The sequence below is a fragment of the Pinus tabuliformis genome, chromosome 9 (genome assembly GCF_031772625.1).
Source record: "Pinus tabuliformis cultivar Carrire ecotype Pingquan chromosome 9, CPIR1, whole genome shotgun sequence".
NCBI lineage: Eukaryota > Viridiplantae > Streptophyta > Pinopsida > Pinales > Pinaceae > Pinus > Pinus tabuliformis.
In genome coordinates, this window is record NC_142307.1 from 390,526,824 (window position 1) to 390,543,796 (window position 16,973).

The following is a 16,973-nucleotide window of genomic DNA, read 5'->3' on the forward strand; positions in this document are numbered from 1 at the left end:
ACTGACCAACCGGGGTAAACATATGACGATAGGCTACTATGATTGGATTAAAACTCCTATGTGACCTTAAGGAAGTGGAATCATTGGAAACACAACATACAAACCTTCCACATAAGCTATAAGACTCATGGGAACCATCCCAACCACTCGGGTAGCTAGCCCTTGGGTCCCACTGAAGTTTTTGAGCACTTGACCTCTAGACGCTCTCATGCTATAGGCTTGCCAGCGTCCAGGAGGCTCTGGACACTCTCATGACAAGGCATGTCAGTGTCTAGGGACTATTTTTCTTAGTGTTATTCCAGTGTCCCTGGGATTTGAGCCTTTCAAGCCCAGAGCCCAAGTCACTGCCCAGAATTGTATGACACCTTTAGAACAAAAAGATAATAGGGAAATAATGATGCAAATGTAAATACTTGAACAAGCCCTTAACTAGACCCCTACTAGCCATGATAGGAACTTCGTCAAACATATCACAACTATGTAATCTACAAGTGTAAACAACATATTTAAGCATAGGGATCTCATAATTATCTGAGAATTGCTAAGAACCATTGTTACTTCGTATCATTTGTTGCATTATCATCTATTAGGTCATAGATACATTGTCCATTCCTTTACAAGTAAAAAGACGATGAGAGCCATACATAGCCATTGTCATAAAAAACATACATAGCCAGCATAATAGCAACAAAAATACCAATGAAATCAGAGCCATATGATCCACGTATAAACCCATATAATACTCATAGACATAAAAGGAGAAATAACCTCATATTGATGATGTAAAATCCAAACTCGAGATAGGACTACCACATTCCACCCGACTATAGAATGACTGAGCCAAATCTCTCTTCATCCATTCACCCCCGTGCCATATTCCAAGAATGAATGTGGGACTCAAACTAAAAGAACTAACCAGGGCATCCTGAGGCTAAACCACCTCACCCTCATCAATAGAAATCAAGCTTAATCATAATCCATCCTGGATCATTAGAGCAACACAATAAACATGTAACAATATGCTTTACCATTATCTCCACCCAATCACTAGGCCAAATAAGCATGGATTCCAACATGACAACATAATGACATGACACACCATGCCAGTTATTAGAGCTTTATAACATAGTTCATGGTGATATTTAAATCCATATACATACATACATACATATACAAAAACATCATCAAACATGTACGAAAACATATACCAAATACGTATACCCATACACCATACCAAAACTGCTTTACCTCAATCGATAAACAAGGAAGGATACATAGCCCACATCTGATCTGCCATCTCCCATTTAGCTTCATCGAGCCTAAAGTGCTTCCACTACAATTTAATTGGCTTGATTACTCAGTTCCGAAGCATGAGCATCTTTTTCTGCAATATACACTAAGGCTCCGGTGGGAATTCTCCATCTTGTTCCACCTACAATACAGACCAGTCAATCACATGACCAACATTTTTAACATATTTCTTAAGCAATGACACATGGAAAACATCATGGAATTTCACTATCGAAGGCAGTGCAAGTCGATAGGCTACTGGCCCAATCCTCTCAACAATACTGAAGGGTCCACAAAACCATGGTTCCATCTTGGCACATGATCCAATCCGTAAGGAGCTATTCTTTAATTTTATGTGCAAGTACACCTGTTTCCCAACCTGGAACTCTTTGAACAACATGTTCTAATCTGCATAGCTCTTCTGCCTATCTTATGCTACCTTTAGATTCTTCTTTATTACTTGCATCTCCTCTCCCATGTCCACCAACATGTTTTGTCTAATCAATGCCCTGTTAACTGGATCACTCCAACTGATGGGAGTATTGCAACTCCAGCCTCAAACGGACTCATCTTCGAAGATTCATGATACATGTTGTTGTAAGCAAACTCTACCAGTGAAAGATACTCTTCCCGCTTTCATTTTTGATGCATCATGTACATCCTCAACATGTCCCCCAATATCCTGTTGACCCTCTCTACTTGTCCATCTGTCTGCAGATGATAAGTTGTACTGAAGGCCATATATATGCTCAAACCTACGAACAATTCCTTCCAAAACTTTGCATCCCTGTCTGACACAATATTCTTTAGAACACGATGTAATCTGACTACGTCTCTAATGAATACCTGTGCTAAATCTATAGCTGAGAATGTAGACTTCACTTGAATGAAGTGTGCAACCTTTGTCAACATGTCCACAACAACCATGATGGAATCATGTTGTCTCACTGTCTTCGGCAACCTTGTCATAAAGTCCATGGAAAGGACCTCCCATTTCCACTTTGGAATCACAATCGGCTGTAGAAATCCACCTGGATGCGTACACTCTTCCTTCACATGCTGGCAATTAAAACACCTAGCCACAAACTCTCATCCTTCTTCAGATTCGGCTAATAATAAAATTTCTTCACTATAGTCAATGTATTCTTATAACCTAGGTGACTCAAATATGGTTTCGCATGAAACTCCCTCAAGATAAACTTCTTGAGCTCACTACTATCTGGCACATATATCCTATCTCTTAATCTAACCAATCCATTTGTTGTAAGACAATAGTCCACATCCTGTGCACTTGCACCTATAGCTATACCTATACCACTACCTATACATGTACCTGTACTACTACTTGTACATGTACATGTACTAATACCTGTACATGTACATGTACATGTACCTGTACCTATACTCTACTACAACCTGTGCATAATTTCTATAGACCTAACATCGTGCTGACCTGCCTGCAAGATCCTAGCATGTAAGTCTTTCTCATAGGAGCTCATAGCTGCTAAGTGATTTACCTGTACCCACCTGCTAAGAGCATCTGCCACCCTATTCTCCTTTCCTTTGATGTACCTGATCTCAAAATCGAACTCATTGATTGTGGCCAACCATCTAGCCTTCCCAACGTTCAAATTGATTTGATCAAACAAATACCTCAACCCAATGTGATCAATCATCAGTACAAATCTCCTGCCAAGAAGATAGTTCCTCCACATCTTCAATGCATGTATGATCGTTGCTAACTCAAGATCATGTGTCGGGTAGTTCTGCTCGTGCTCATTTAGTTTTCGTGATTCATAGCATACCACCTATCAATCCTGCATAAGGACTCCACCAATTCCTTTATTGCAAGCATCTATACATACTACAAACTCTTTGTCTGGATCTGTAATATTTAACACTAGAGTGTGTGTCAACAGCTATTTAAGTTGCTCAAAATTGGCTTCACACTCTGTTAGGATATTCCGACACATAGGAAATAGTTAAGTACAACTTGGTCTAGTATAGAGTTAGGTATAGAGTTAGGTAAAGTGTGTTTCTTTACTATGTACATTTTGTAACTTACAATCCTACGGTCACGATATGTAGTGATCCGACGGTTCATTCTCTCCTCGGTATTACCGACACTTGATCCGTGGCTTAACACCCGATTGGTCCATGATCTCTATTTAAAGAGCATGGAGGGTCATTTGTAGGTTAACCGTTCATGAGAGAATCTTATGTAAATTTTCATTCTTTTCTTAATAAATTGCCTGAAGTGGCCGTGTTGGCTCAGGCCGTGGACTATTTCCCTCTTTGAGGGTTTTAACCACGTCAAAATTACTGGTGTATTGATCTGCGATCTGTTTGTGAGTGGTGTCCTTTGGTGTTCTGTCTGAGGAACTTACCCTGTAAATTCCTACATGGTATCAAAGCTATTTGAGGGCCGCGTCCGTTGGTGATCCAAATCTGAAGCCGGTAGAACTACATCCGACTACCGTTTCTTAGATCTATTGTTTCTGACTGCTTTCGGGCTGAGAGGACTACTCTGTTGTGTTGGGAGCATCTGTTCCAGTGAGGAACCCCTTTTGTTTCACGCGAAAAGGTTTCCGGTAACCCTAGCTGCATCATTTTTAAGATCTGGAGGTATACAGTGTTTATTTGCAGTTTACAGTTATTTTCTCTCTGTTTATTTAGCTTTTTTTTATTACTGGACCTATACCTTTCATTTCTGCGTATGCTCTTTGCCCTGCGACTCTGTGCAATCTGGGCAAATCAGAAATAGAAAGGAAGGATTTTTCTCACGCGTATGCTCTTTTCCGCTACGCCTTATTGTGATCTCAAAAAATCAGAAACATTGAGGAAAATATTTAGTTTCCGGCTAAAGCTAACTTCGAGCCGCAAGGTTCGTTTTTTCTCTCTCTCTCCCTCTCTCTCTCTCTCTCTCAAACATTTTGTATAGCTCACTTGGTGCAAAGCTAATTTATGAGAGTAGAGGTCTTGGGTTCAAATCTCCATTTTGTGGGGGCAGATTTTTCATTTCCGCATATTCCCGCACTTCATCGGCAACTTCATCAAATTTTCTTCAAAAAGCCATAACTTCTTCATCCGGAAGTCGTTTTCAAAACCATTTTTTTTTAAACAGCCTAATTTTTCGAGATACTTCCATTGCAACACTTAGTTTCAGCATCTATAGCTTTAGTTTTTTAAAAAAATGGAAATTCCATGCCAAGTTATTCTTGACAGCACCAACTACTTCCAATGGTGGTCCTACATTGTGGATTTACTTAGAAGTAAAGGTCTTTACAGAATAGCCACAGGCCAAGAGACCAAATTGAAAGATGAAGACAAGGCAGCTAAATGGGAAAATAGACAAGACCAAGCATGTGGGTTCATAGGGATGTCTATTTCTCCAGATCTCAGATTCCATATTGCAGAACTTGATACTCCTGATGAAGCAATGAAACAGATTACTAAAGTCTTTGGAATTAAAAATGAACTTAAAGCCCATCAACTTGAAAATGAATTTCTTACATTGGACCCCAATAATTTTTCTTGCATTGAATATTTTTTGTGCAAGTTCAAGACCCTTAGACTTCTCTTGGAAGGTGTTAAGGTTAAGAAAGAAGATAGTAGCCTTATCTACTCCATTCTTACTAAGTTGGGACCAACCTATTCTGTGTTTGTTTCCACCTTCCATTCTACACGAGAAGCCTTCATTTCTTAAGGACAAACCTACAAGTCCCCTTCCTTTGATTCCTTTTGTGATTCTTTAATAAGAGAACAAGAAAAACTCTTACACCTTGGTCTTCTTCATCTTGGAAACTCTTCTAAGAAAGCGTTAGCCACCCAGCAGCAACCAAATCCAAATAATCCTAAGAAGTTGTATCCTAAAAAGAATGGTCCTAAACCAAACAAGGGTCCTAAGAAATTTCAGCCTCAAAATGAAAAATCATTTCAACAAAATGATAAGACAAAAAAAAAACAAAGGGAAGAGGACTGATAGACATTGCAACTTTTGTAATCGAGATGGCCACTTAGAATCCAAATGCTTTAAGAAGATGGAAGCCTTGGAAGCAGCAATGAAGAAGCATAACATCCATTTGGAGCACTCTTCAACTTCAACTTCATCTTCAGGAATGGCACTTTCTGCATGTGGTTGTCAAGCATCTCGGTCTGGCTATGCACTAAATGTATCTTCTTCTTCTCATTCTCATGAGTGGCTCATTGATTCTGGAGCTTCTTATCACATGGCCAAAAACAAAGCCATGTTTTCTTCTTTAAATGATTGTAACACCAAAAATATATATGTTGGTGATGATAGATCTCTTAGTGTTGTAGGGACTGGAACTGTTCATATAGACAATGGTCAGTTTAATGATGTATTATGTGTTCCAACCTTATCCTGCAACCTTCTATCTGTATATCAGATAACTCATTCAGGTGAAGGTAAAATCATTGAATTTTCACCTCACGATGTTGTAATTAAGGACCTAAGAGATCCTAGACAGATTTTAGCTACTGGCATTGCTGATGATTCTACAAGGTTTTATAAGTTTCACAACTTTGGGTCATCAAATCTTCCCTCAGTAATTGTTTCTCATAATGATGAAGTGAGCAAACTTTGGCATGAGCGATTTGGTCACTTAAACTATCGCTCTATTTAGAATCTATGTAAAGAAAATATGGTGACAGGTCTTCCAATGGTATCTTGCAGAGATGGTGTTTGTTCCGGATGTGTACTCGGAAAACATCATTGGGATAGTTTTGAAAAACGTGCCTCTTGGCACGCCTCAACCCCTTTACAGCTCGTGCATAGTGATTTATGTGGTCCACTTCCAGTTGCTTCATTATCTGGGTACAAGTATTTCTTAAATTTCATTGATGATTTCTCCAGACGCACTTGGGTATACTTCTTAAAACTCAAGAGTGAAGTATTTAACATGTTCTTGGCCTTTAAGGCCTTTGTTGAAAAACAATCTGGACATCAAATTCTTAAGCTAAGATCTGATAATGGTGGATAATATGTTAAAAACACATTCATCAACTTCTGCACTGAGAATGGAATTCAAATGCAACATACTGTTCCATATACTCCACAACAAAATGGTGTAGCTGAAAGGAAGAATCGCACCTTAAAGGAAATGGCTAATGGTATGCTTCAATCTAAAGGACTTAGTCTTAATTATTGGGCATAAGAAATTAACTGTGCAAATTACATAATAAATCGCACTCCTACTAAGTTTTTAAAGAATATCACTCCAGAAGAAGCATGGAGCTCAATAAAACCAGATGTAAGTCACTTTCGTGTTCTTGGAAGTGAAGCATGGGTCCATATTCTAGATGAGAAACATAAAGCTTTAGAACCTAAGAGTGAAAAATGTATTTTTGTTGGATATTCTGAAGATGTCAAAGGATATAGACTTATTCCACTTAAGTCCAAAAATGTTATCATTAGAAGAGATGTAAAGTTTGCTGAAAATATATCGGCTTGCGAGCCTAGTTCAGTGGATGTGCCACCTCTCCCTATCTCTTCTACTTTTGAAAATATTTCTTCTTCAGATGATGAAAGCGAGGATGAAAATCCTCCCCCACCTTCTTAGGATCCTCCTTCAGCTCCTCAGCTTCCAAAATGGGTCCGTGCTACTCGGGATGCAGCAGGTGATCTTGCCGGTGATCCTACAGATCAACGACGTACACGTTCTTAGTTCGAGAGAGCCTCTTCTTTACTGGCTCAAGCTTCAGTGAATTATGATCCTGACACCTTTGCAGAAGCTTCAGGCCATCCAAATTGGGAAGCAGCTATGAATGAAGAATATCATTCATTATTGGAAAATGATACATGGGATCTTGTTCCTCTACCAAAGGGACGAAAACTTGTTAGATGCAAATGGGTTTACAGAACCAAGTATGGACCAGATGGGAAATTCGATAAACATAAAGCTCGTCTTGTTGCTAAGGGTTTTTCACAAGTTGAAGGCATTGACTATACTGAAACCTTCTCCCTTGTTGCCAAAATGAACTCTATCCACCTTGTTCTTTCCCTTGCTGCCTCTTTCAAATGGGAAGTCCATCAGATGGATGTTAAATCCGCCTTCTTGCATGGGGACTTGCATGAAGAAATCTATATGGAACAACCTATTGGCTTTATACAAACAGACTCCAGCCTTGTATGTCGGCTTAAGAAATCCCTTTATGGTCTCAAGCAAGCTCCTCGAGCTTGGTATGCCAAAATGGATAACTTTCTTTTAGAAAATGGCTTTTCTAGGTGTCATTCTGACAATACTGTCTACACCAAGAAAGTGGGCAAGTCTCTTATCATTCTTGTTCTTTATGTTGATGATCTTATCCTGACTGGTAGTGATCCCAACCTTATAAACCATGTGAAGTCTAGCCTTAAAAGGAAGTTTGAAATGACAGACTTAGGACACTTACATTATTTTCTTGGTCTTCAAATCTTGCAATCCAAGGAAGGTATTTCCCTTTCCCAATCCAAGTATGCCTGTGATATTCTACGCCATTTTCACATGGAAGACTGTAAGCCAACCCCTTCTCCCTTTCAGTTTGGAGTCAAACTTTCAGTCACTTGTACTTCTCCTGAAGTTGATGCTACCTTATATCGTCAACTTGTAGGAAAAATTTTGTATCTAACCCATACTCATCCTGACCTTTCCTTTGCTTTTGGCCTTGTTGCTCAGTTTATGCAAAACCCACATGAAAGTCATTGGAAAGCAACTAAAAGAATACTTCGTTATGTTCGAGGTACAGTTCAGTTTGGGATTCATTACAGTGCCAAAGCATCTCCTCTATTGGTTGGTTTCACTGATTCCGATTGGGCTGGTGACCCTAATGATCGAAAGTCTACTGCAGGTTATGTGTTCACTCTTGGTTCAGGACCTATTACATGGGCTTGCAAGAAACAAGGTGCCATTTCTCTTTCTTCAGCAGAAGCAGAGTATCGTGGTGCCGTAGAAGCTAGTAAGGAAGCCTTGTGGCTTCGTCAGATCCTGTCAGAGTTTGGCTTTTAGCAGCAGCATCCGACCACACTTTGGTGTGATAATCAAAGTGCCATTTAGCTATGAAAAGATCCAGTCCAACATCAGCACAACAAACACATTGAACTGCACATGCACTTCATCAGAAAGCTCATTCACGACCATGTTCTTGAAGTGAAATATTGTTCAACAGATGATCAAGTTGCAGACATCTTTACAAAGGCTCTCATAGAGGCGAAGTTCACTAAACTTCGATTTATGGTTGGAGTTCAGGAAGTGGTCACTAAGGGGGGATAGGCTCTAGTGCCTCCTTCCTTCTCCTATTGTGTCATATTTGTAAATCCTTCAATCCTATCCCAAGTTGTTCTTAAGGGGGGATGTTAGGATATTCTGACACATAGGAAATAGTTAAGTACAACTTGGTCTAGTATAGAGTTAGGTATAGAGTTAGGTAAAGTGTGTTTCTTTACTATGTAAATTTTGTAACTTACAATCTGATGGTCACGATATGTAGTGATCTGATGGTCACAATATGTAGTGATCCGACGGTTCATTCTCTCCTTGGTATTACCGACACTTGATCTATGGCTTAACACCCGATTGGTCCATGATCTCTATTTAAAGAGCATGGAGGGTCATTTGTAGGTTAACCGTTCATGAGAGAAGCTTATGTAAATTTTCATTCTTTTATTAATAAATTGCCTGAAGTGGCTGTGTTACACTAAAATTTGTCACCATGACTATTTGCAGTTAGTATGGCTCCATCAACTGTCATACTATCCTCCTTTGCAAGTCTTATACCTCTGCTCTTCATGTCAAACTCCAAGAAAGAGAGAAAGTCTTTAAAAATCTATATAACTCTAGGTACGCAGATTCTCTTAGCCTTACCTGCGTGTACGCACCTCAAGTTCACAATACCTGCGTACTTATACGCTATGTCTGTAAAGAAGAGGGTGCGTACTCCTGTAAAGGTCAAAAGGCGCAAGTTTTACTCCAAAAAGTTACTTGTGGTCGATTCTAGAGCATTCTAGAAGTTGGTTTGACGTGTATTGAGCGCCTCCAGATGGTTCATGTATCCCAAAGAAAGAGGAACTTATCCCATCAAGAGGGGAGCTATCCCATTGAAAGAGGGGCTTATCCCATTGATGGTGGACCTGATTAACTTCCTCTAAAGCACTATAAATACATGCATTGGACCAGAGGGAGGGGAGGTTGAAAGATGAACATTCCTAAGGGTAGATGCTGCTGAAATTAGGACTCCCTTATAGAGCTTGAGAGGAGAGATTCCCATCCTTTCTTAGCTTCATTTGGAAGTGGGTGAGCTGATCAAAGTAAAGGAGAACTCTTGCTGGACCCTGGGAGGGACCTGCACAACACCAAGGCACTGGTTGTAATGGTTTCTTTTGTTTCCACTTAATACAATTAAGCTCATTTTTCTCAACAAGTTGTTATACATAATTTGTTTCATATACTCCTTGGTCTTTATGATGAATATGTTTTATTTTATGAGTTATTCAGGTGCTATGTAATCGTTTGCTTGTTAGTGAATGCAGGTTTCAAAGAGAAGGAGGAGCTCATCCGGATCGGAGAGACTGGATTGCTACAAACAGCGTGGGACTAAAGGTATGTTTTAAACACCTGATTACTTGTATTCTAAATGCATATTCAGGGAAAGATAGTGTTTAATTGTCTTGTTTGTCACTAGAAAGCCTTAGCTTCTAGGGAGGTTGGTTTTGTCCGCAAAATTGACTCTTTCCGCATGACAAAATGGAGACTCCACTGGGGAATCCATGGATTTGATTGATTTCTCTTTTCTTTGATACTTTGATTTGAGAAAAGTCAATTTCTTTCTGGTTTTTGGCTGATTGACTGTGAATTTGGGTGGAATAGCTTAGGGTTAAGTTAGTTTTTTTATTTTTCTTAGTTTTGCTAGAAGTACGCACCCTCTGAGTTAAGCACAGTGCGTACCTGTACGCACTGCAGCTTTGTACACAGAGCGTACACGCACCTGTGCAAACAGGTTGCCTGCGTACCCTGTCAAAAGTTGAGAAAATTTCAATTCTTTCCTTTTTGCCTCTTAGATTTTGTTTATAAGTTGTTTTTGCTACCCAAATCCACTGGTTACCTTTCAGAAGTCCTCATCTAAGCTTGTTTCATTGGTATCAAGGGTTTTAGTGAAATTCATAGAAGTTCTAGCCCTAGGGTTTGATTTTTGCATTGGTCCTGTAGTGACTTTGGCTTTAGAAGTTGTAAAACCTTGGATATCCCTGGTCTTTTCAGTCTTCTTAGGAGTCAGACCTTTCATAAAATCCACCTGTGTGAGAAACCTACCTTTGTGTTGTCTCTTTGCGGAATTTCGACAAAGCTTGTTTGTTTAAGCTGTGAATTTCATTCTTAAGAAAAAGAACAAAAGATTTTGATTTTTGTTTTTGACTGGTTTATGATTCTGCATGAACTAGTCCTTGGTTGAATTGTAACTGAGTAAAACATCCTGGAATTATACTTTGTAGGCTTTTGCCTCGTTAGGTTTGCTTTTAGGTAAATTTCTCATTAGATTTGCTTTTAGGTGAAATTGCTTTGATTGTCATAGATTTTTTTTAAATTTGATTTTTGTTAAGTAGTTTTACATGCTTTATTAAAATAGAAAAAAATACAAAAAATCTCTTTTGAAGAAAAGTTTGTTTTAGTAGCATTTGAAGTCTTTGAAAAGAGAAAGGATTTTTCGTGAAATAATTAGTGGTCATGTGTTGTATGCTTTGGAAAAGATAAAGAGATTGTTTCTTTGATTTTCATTGCCAAGAAAGTTGTCTTTATATCAATTTTGCATTCTCCAACTCTCTTAGCTAGGGAATTCATTGAAAAAAGAAAAATAGTATAAATCATCCTAGGTGCATCTTTTTAGTGGATTTGAGTCGAGTCTACACACCATCAGTTTCATCTCCACTACCTTTTGTCCTAAAGAAAAGCCATAAAAATTAACGCTTAAAGTAAAATTAACTTAGTAACTTTTTATTTACTAGGGCTGTGAAACACCAATATAGATCAAGCTAGTGTCTTGGAGTAGGAGAGTAATTAACTCTCCAAGACAGCAGAACCAAACAAGTAGCTCATCTTGTGGTAGGATAAATCCAGCTGTTACATTTATGCTCTGGGAAATCTCCTCTTAAAGGAGAAGCACGAAACCGTGTCCGAACCAATGAGGGGATCAATCCTCCTTCATTGGGAAAGACGCCAGATAAGCACGTACTACAAACGGTAAACCTCGGATTATTGTCGAGGAGCCTGGGGTCACTTGTCGGTGAACCTTGGATTATTGTCAAGGAGCCGGCAAGGGGATTGAGCTTGTTACTCTGCCCTTGCGTGCTATTGGGTCGTAGACTGTTCCCCCAGGTATATTTGTTGCTGTTGGTGACCTTAGTGACCATTATCTTTAGGATTCTACCCAAGGTGACGGTGGAGGGAAGATCCCACTGTACCTGGAGCAGACGTCAGCTAGACTCACTTGGATTTTCCGGGGGGTTCACTTCACTCGAGACGGTTAAAGTGGAGGAACTTGTGCCGGTCTATTCATTAAGCAGGTTGCCGGGGTAACTGTTCCACCCACCACTTCTGTACTGAATTCGGCGATGTTGGGCTTCATCACCAACTAGTGTTTTCGGTCCGGAAGGCTACTGTTTGTGTATGGTTTGACGCCCTAGATTCTTTAGGCGTGTGATTCGAATTTGTTTGGTTCTTTAGATACTTTAGGCGGTTTACTTTGAGATTTTACTTTGTTTGCGTGTGCAGTAGTTAAAAGTTTTTAACTATGGCTGAATTACCGAGACAGTCCCGTAGACTTCGGGGCCAGTCTCCTGAGATTGTAACTGTGGCCGATTTGTTGAGGAAGTCCCGTAGACTTCGGGGCCAACCTCCTGAAGGCGTCCCGGGTCATTACGAAGGTTTGAAAGTCCTTGTAACTCCTAGTGGCAGTAAAGTAGGTTCACCTGAAGAAGGAGAGTCTTCGTTGGTAGTCCATCCAGATTACCAAGGTCTAGAAACAGGTTATAATCCTGAAGCTATTGCAGTTTCTGAGCTTGCTGGTAGTTTTTCATCTACTAGTGATATAGGCGAAGAACCTGAAATATCTAAACCTGTTACTCCAACTTCTAGTGCTCCTGATTCACCTAGGGTAGAAAGAGTCATCACTGAAAATCTTCCTTCTGGTTTGATAGCTATTGAAGAACTTTCTCCAGAAGAAGAAATAGGCGTCCCTATCCTTGAAGATCAACCTACTATTGATCTAAGGGAGCGTGAATCCATTTTTTACAGTCCTCCTAGAAGTACTACTTGGTATCTTTCGTTAACTAATTATTTGGACAACTCAGGGTCAAGTTTTTCTCCACCTCGTACTCCTTATCCACCCGGAGGTATTTATACTCCTGTAAATATGTCTGGTCAGTCGTCTATGTTTACTCAATCGCCTGAATCTTTTTTGTACGGCGGTCCTTCTGTTCCCTCTGGGTATCAGTCACTTTCTGGTACTTTTGCGGGAGCATCTCCTCAACCCATTGAACATGGGTTATTAACTGGAAACAATGGTAATAAACCGTTGGGCGTAGGGGACATTTACATGATGTCAGGTTCAATTCCCAGTTCTCAACCTCAAGGTGGCCAGTTACCGCCTGGGGGGCAGCCTCAATTAACGCCTGGGGGGCAACCTCAAGGTACACAAATTGCGTCTGGGGGGCAACCTCAAGGACAGTATGTACCCGTGGTGCAATACATTCCTCAAGGTCAACCCCAGCCTCAATATGTACCCCAAGGTCAACCTCAGTATCAATTTATACCTCAAGGTCAACCCCAGTATCAGTACTTACCTCAAGGGTATCTACCCCAAGGTCAGTACTCGAGTCAAGGTTGTCAACCACCCCAAGGTCAATATTATGTTCAAGGTACGGGAAATGTACCTTTCAATTATCAATCCTACCCTCAATCCGGTTATGGATCTCAATATCCTCAACCTGTCATGGGTCAATACCCCGGAATGAACATAGTGTGGGATCCATCGCAAGTTCAACAGGTATTGAAGCCAAGTGTACAGTTGTCATCTCAAGCTGGACAACCCTTAGTTTCTGGTTCACCCCAGCAACCAGTCCAGTCTAATGTTCAAACTTCTGTACCTTCGGTAGTTTCTCAGTCTGGGCCTATTGCACCAAGTACTCCATCTCAAACGACTGCTGCAACTACCGCAACATCTGTTCAGTCTACCACACTTACTTCTGGAGTATCGACAGCTCCGGTTTCTACTGTCTCTGTAACTACTCCTCAGACATCTTTACCATTGTCTGGATCCATGATTCAAACTACGGTTTAGATGCCTGTAGGACAACCTGGTTTAAGTACGGTTGTCACTAATCAACCACAATTCGCTTATCAACCGTACCAGGGACAATACCAATACGGGCCTGCTGTCCAGCAGCCGGTTTACCAGTATCAACCGTATCCTGGGTACACTTATCAACAACCTCAACAACCCCAGTACGGTCCGGTTAATCCTGGTTTTCCGGGAGGATACAATATCTCGAACGCGATTCCTATTCCAAGTTATCCTGGATATCCTCCTCCTGGGATTGGTCTTGTGACCCAGAGTTTTAGGGATCCTAATCGGCAATTACCGTTTATCGCAACTTTGGATTTACCAGACATGTCGCGCCTAACGAACGATCCAATAAATTATCTTCCGTTTTGGCCGCCAATGCCAAATAAGTTGCCCAGTGATATACCCAAGTTCGAAGGTAAGTCTGGAGAGGACCCGTCGAATCATGTGATGACTTACCACCTCTGGTGTGCCTCTAATTCCATCTCGGATGATTCGATCCGCTTACGTCTTTTCCAGTGTACTCTCATTGGTCTCGCGGCCAAGTGGTACATTGAGTTACCACAGGCCTCTTTTTATAATTTTAGTCAGTTAGCTACCTCGTCCTTAACTCATTTTCAGTTGCTGGTCAGATATGATAATGGCACGGAGTTACTAACTTCATTAAAACAATCGACGTCCACTTATATTTCCGATCATATTCATGAATGGAGACGTCGAAGACAATTAGTGAAAGTTTTTATCCCGGACCAAATCTTAGCTGAATGGTTTGTTAAATCATTATTACCGAAGATTACTGAAGACGTAGCTAAGGCCGGAGTAGTTACTAAGGAGCAAGTGATTGCTCAAGCGTAGTACCTTAACTTAGTTTATACTCAGTCAGGTACGTTACACGAAAAGATCCCAGATCTTCCTAAGTTGAATCAAATCGCTGCTGCTCCTTCGGGGTCTCATGCCGCTGATGGCATGATTGGTATAGTGAATACTAAAAGCAAGAAGAAATCCTCAAAGAATTCTTCTCTTATTATAAACTTACCAGACTCCCCGACAGGAGAATCTTCTGCTGAAGTTTCCGCTGATATTCAAGCTGTAGAGTCATCTACGGCTAAATCAAAATCCGGTGGGAAAAAGAAAGGTAAGAAGAAGAATAAAGCTCCAAAGGAGAAAACAGAAAAGTCGGAAACCAATGACGAAAAGCGCAAACCTCGATATCCTTGTCTTATTTGTGAAGAGGATCATTTTACAAGAGATTGCCCTCATCGGGCCGAGGTTGTGAAAATCGTCAAAGGTTCCCCAACTCCTGCTATTTTGAAAGATCCATTTCCAAAGCAGGAGAGTAAGATGATAGGTTCTTCCTCGAGTGCCAGTGAAGAACCCATATTGATGATGTCTCATGTAAGGATTGCAACTCGATCGCAAGATTATGGTAGTAAAAGTCCAGTTGATGGCAAAGAAGCAGAATCTTCTCATTCTAATCCATCAACCTCAGCTCCTGGTTCCGATCCACTACAGATCGAGAAACCTAACCCGAACTTAGTAATCAAACCGCCCGCCAAGGGTGTACTTCGAAGGTCTGCTTTCAATCCACATGCGAGGGCGGCCCAGAATTACAACATTGTTGAGGATTTAGTTGTTTCGCCCTCAGCAATGTCGGCTTTGGAAGTGCTGCAATCATGCCCAACACAACACAAGTTACTTTTGTCGGCTATAGGAGCTGTTGATGTTCGGGACCCGAACCTAATAATCTTTGATCTAGAAAATAGTACACCGCGTTTACCTCATCAAATGGCTTTCCAGATCTAGTGATAGTAAAAAACAGGCCTATTCATCGGACTGTAATTGATGAGGGAGATTCCATGTGTATTATGTCGATACAGTGTTGGAGATCGCTTGGTTCTCCTTCACTAAATCAATCCCCGACAATTCTTAAGGCCTTTGATGGCCGTGGGTTCCATCCGTTTGGCATTCTACAGGATTTGCCTATAAGGGTTGAAGGAAAAACCGTTAGTCTGGATGTGGAGGTGGTTGATGCCCCTCTAGACTATAACCTTTTTTTGGGTCGAAGTTGGTCTTACGCTATGACAGCGGTCGTTTCATTGGTCTTCAGAGTAATAAAGTTTCCACATAATGGCAAGATCGTAACCATAGACCAGCTGGCTTACTTGTCATCCGACCCAGCCTCTTCAGAGAGTATCCAGCATGTCGGTAAAACGACTATCCCTTATAAGGATGTTGGAGTAGGATTAGTTAAAGATGCCGGTTTACTGGGAACTTTTCTTTTTCCTCCAATCAACGCCGTGTCTTCATTTGCATCTATTCATATGATTACTTCAGATACCATTGTTTATGACAATCCTTGGATCGTTCCCTCTGAATCTGAGTTAGACTCATTTGGTGATGCTATGCCTTTGAGTCCATATGAAATTACCTATGAAGCCGTGCAGTCTTTTACCGACCCACGTTCAACCAAAATCGACCAAATGAATGTGGTCCGTGAGGAATCACTTTTCACGTCAACCTCGGAGTTAATAGCGTTTCCCGAAGTTGTGTCATCTGACGAACAACTTTGTGAAGTCCTGTGTGTAGACGATTTACCATGGGAAGATCTCCATCACAGATCTTCGTTTTTACCTGAGGATGATCGTTTTGAAAACGATTTCTCATCAATCTTTACAGCTGAATATGTCAAGGAAGCTCAGAGTCCAATGAAACATCCTGATTCAGAGCTGAATTTAGGAAACATTTCTCGTACTATTCCCATTGACATTTCAGTCAAGCCTGGAATTGTTGAGCACATTCATATAGGTGCCTCGTGTTCAGATGACGAAATTCAGATATACAAGGCCCTATTTCAAGAATTATGCGACGTGTTTGCCTGGTCCTATGAGGAAATGCCAAGAATTGATCCCGCGATTATTGTCCATGAGATTAAGACTTACCCGGATGCTAAACCCGTTCGGCAACGTTTGCGTCAGATTCACCCACGAAAAGGGGCTGCAATTAAAGCAGAAGTTGAGAAGCTGTTGAAAGCAGGTTTCATTTATCCAATCCCGTTAACAAATTGGGTATCGAATATTGTTCCGGTTAACAAAAAACAAGGCACAATAAGAATATGTATCGACTATAGGGATATCAATCGAGCTTGTCCCAAGGACAACTATCCAACACCCTATATCGATCAAATAATTGACGATTGTGCCGGCAGTGAAATATTTTCCTTTATGGACGGTTTTTCTGGTTACAATCAAATCAATATTCTACCTGCCGATCAACCAAAAACAACTTTCATTTGTCCATGGGGGACATTTGCTTATTGCAAATTACCTTTTGGGCTTAAGAATGTAGGAGCCACT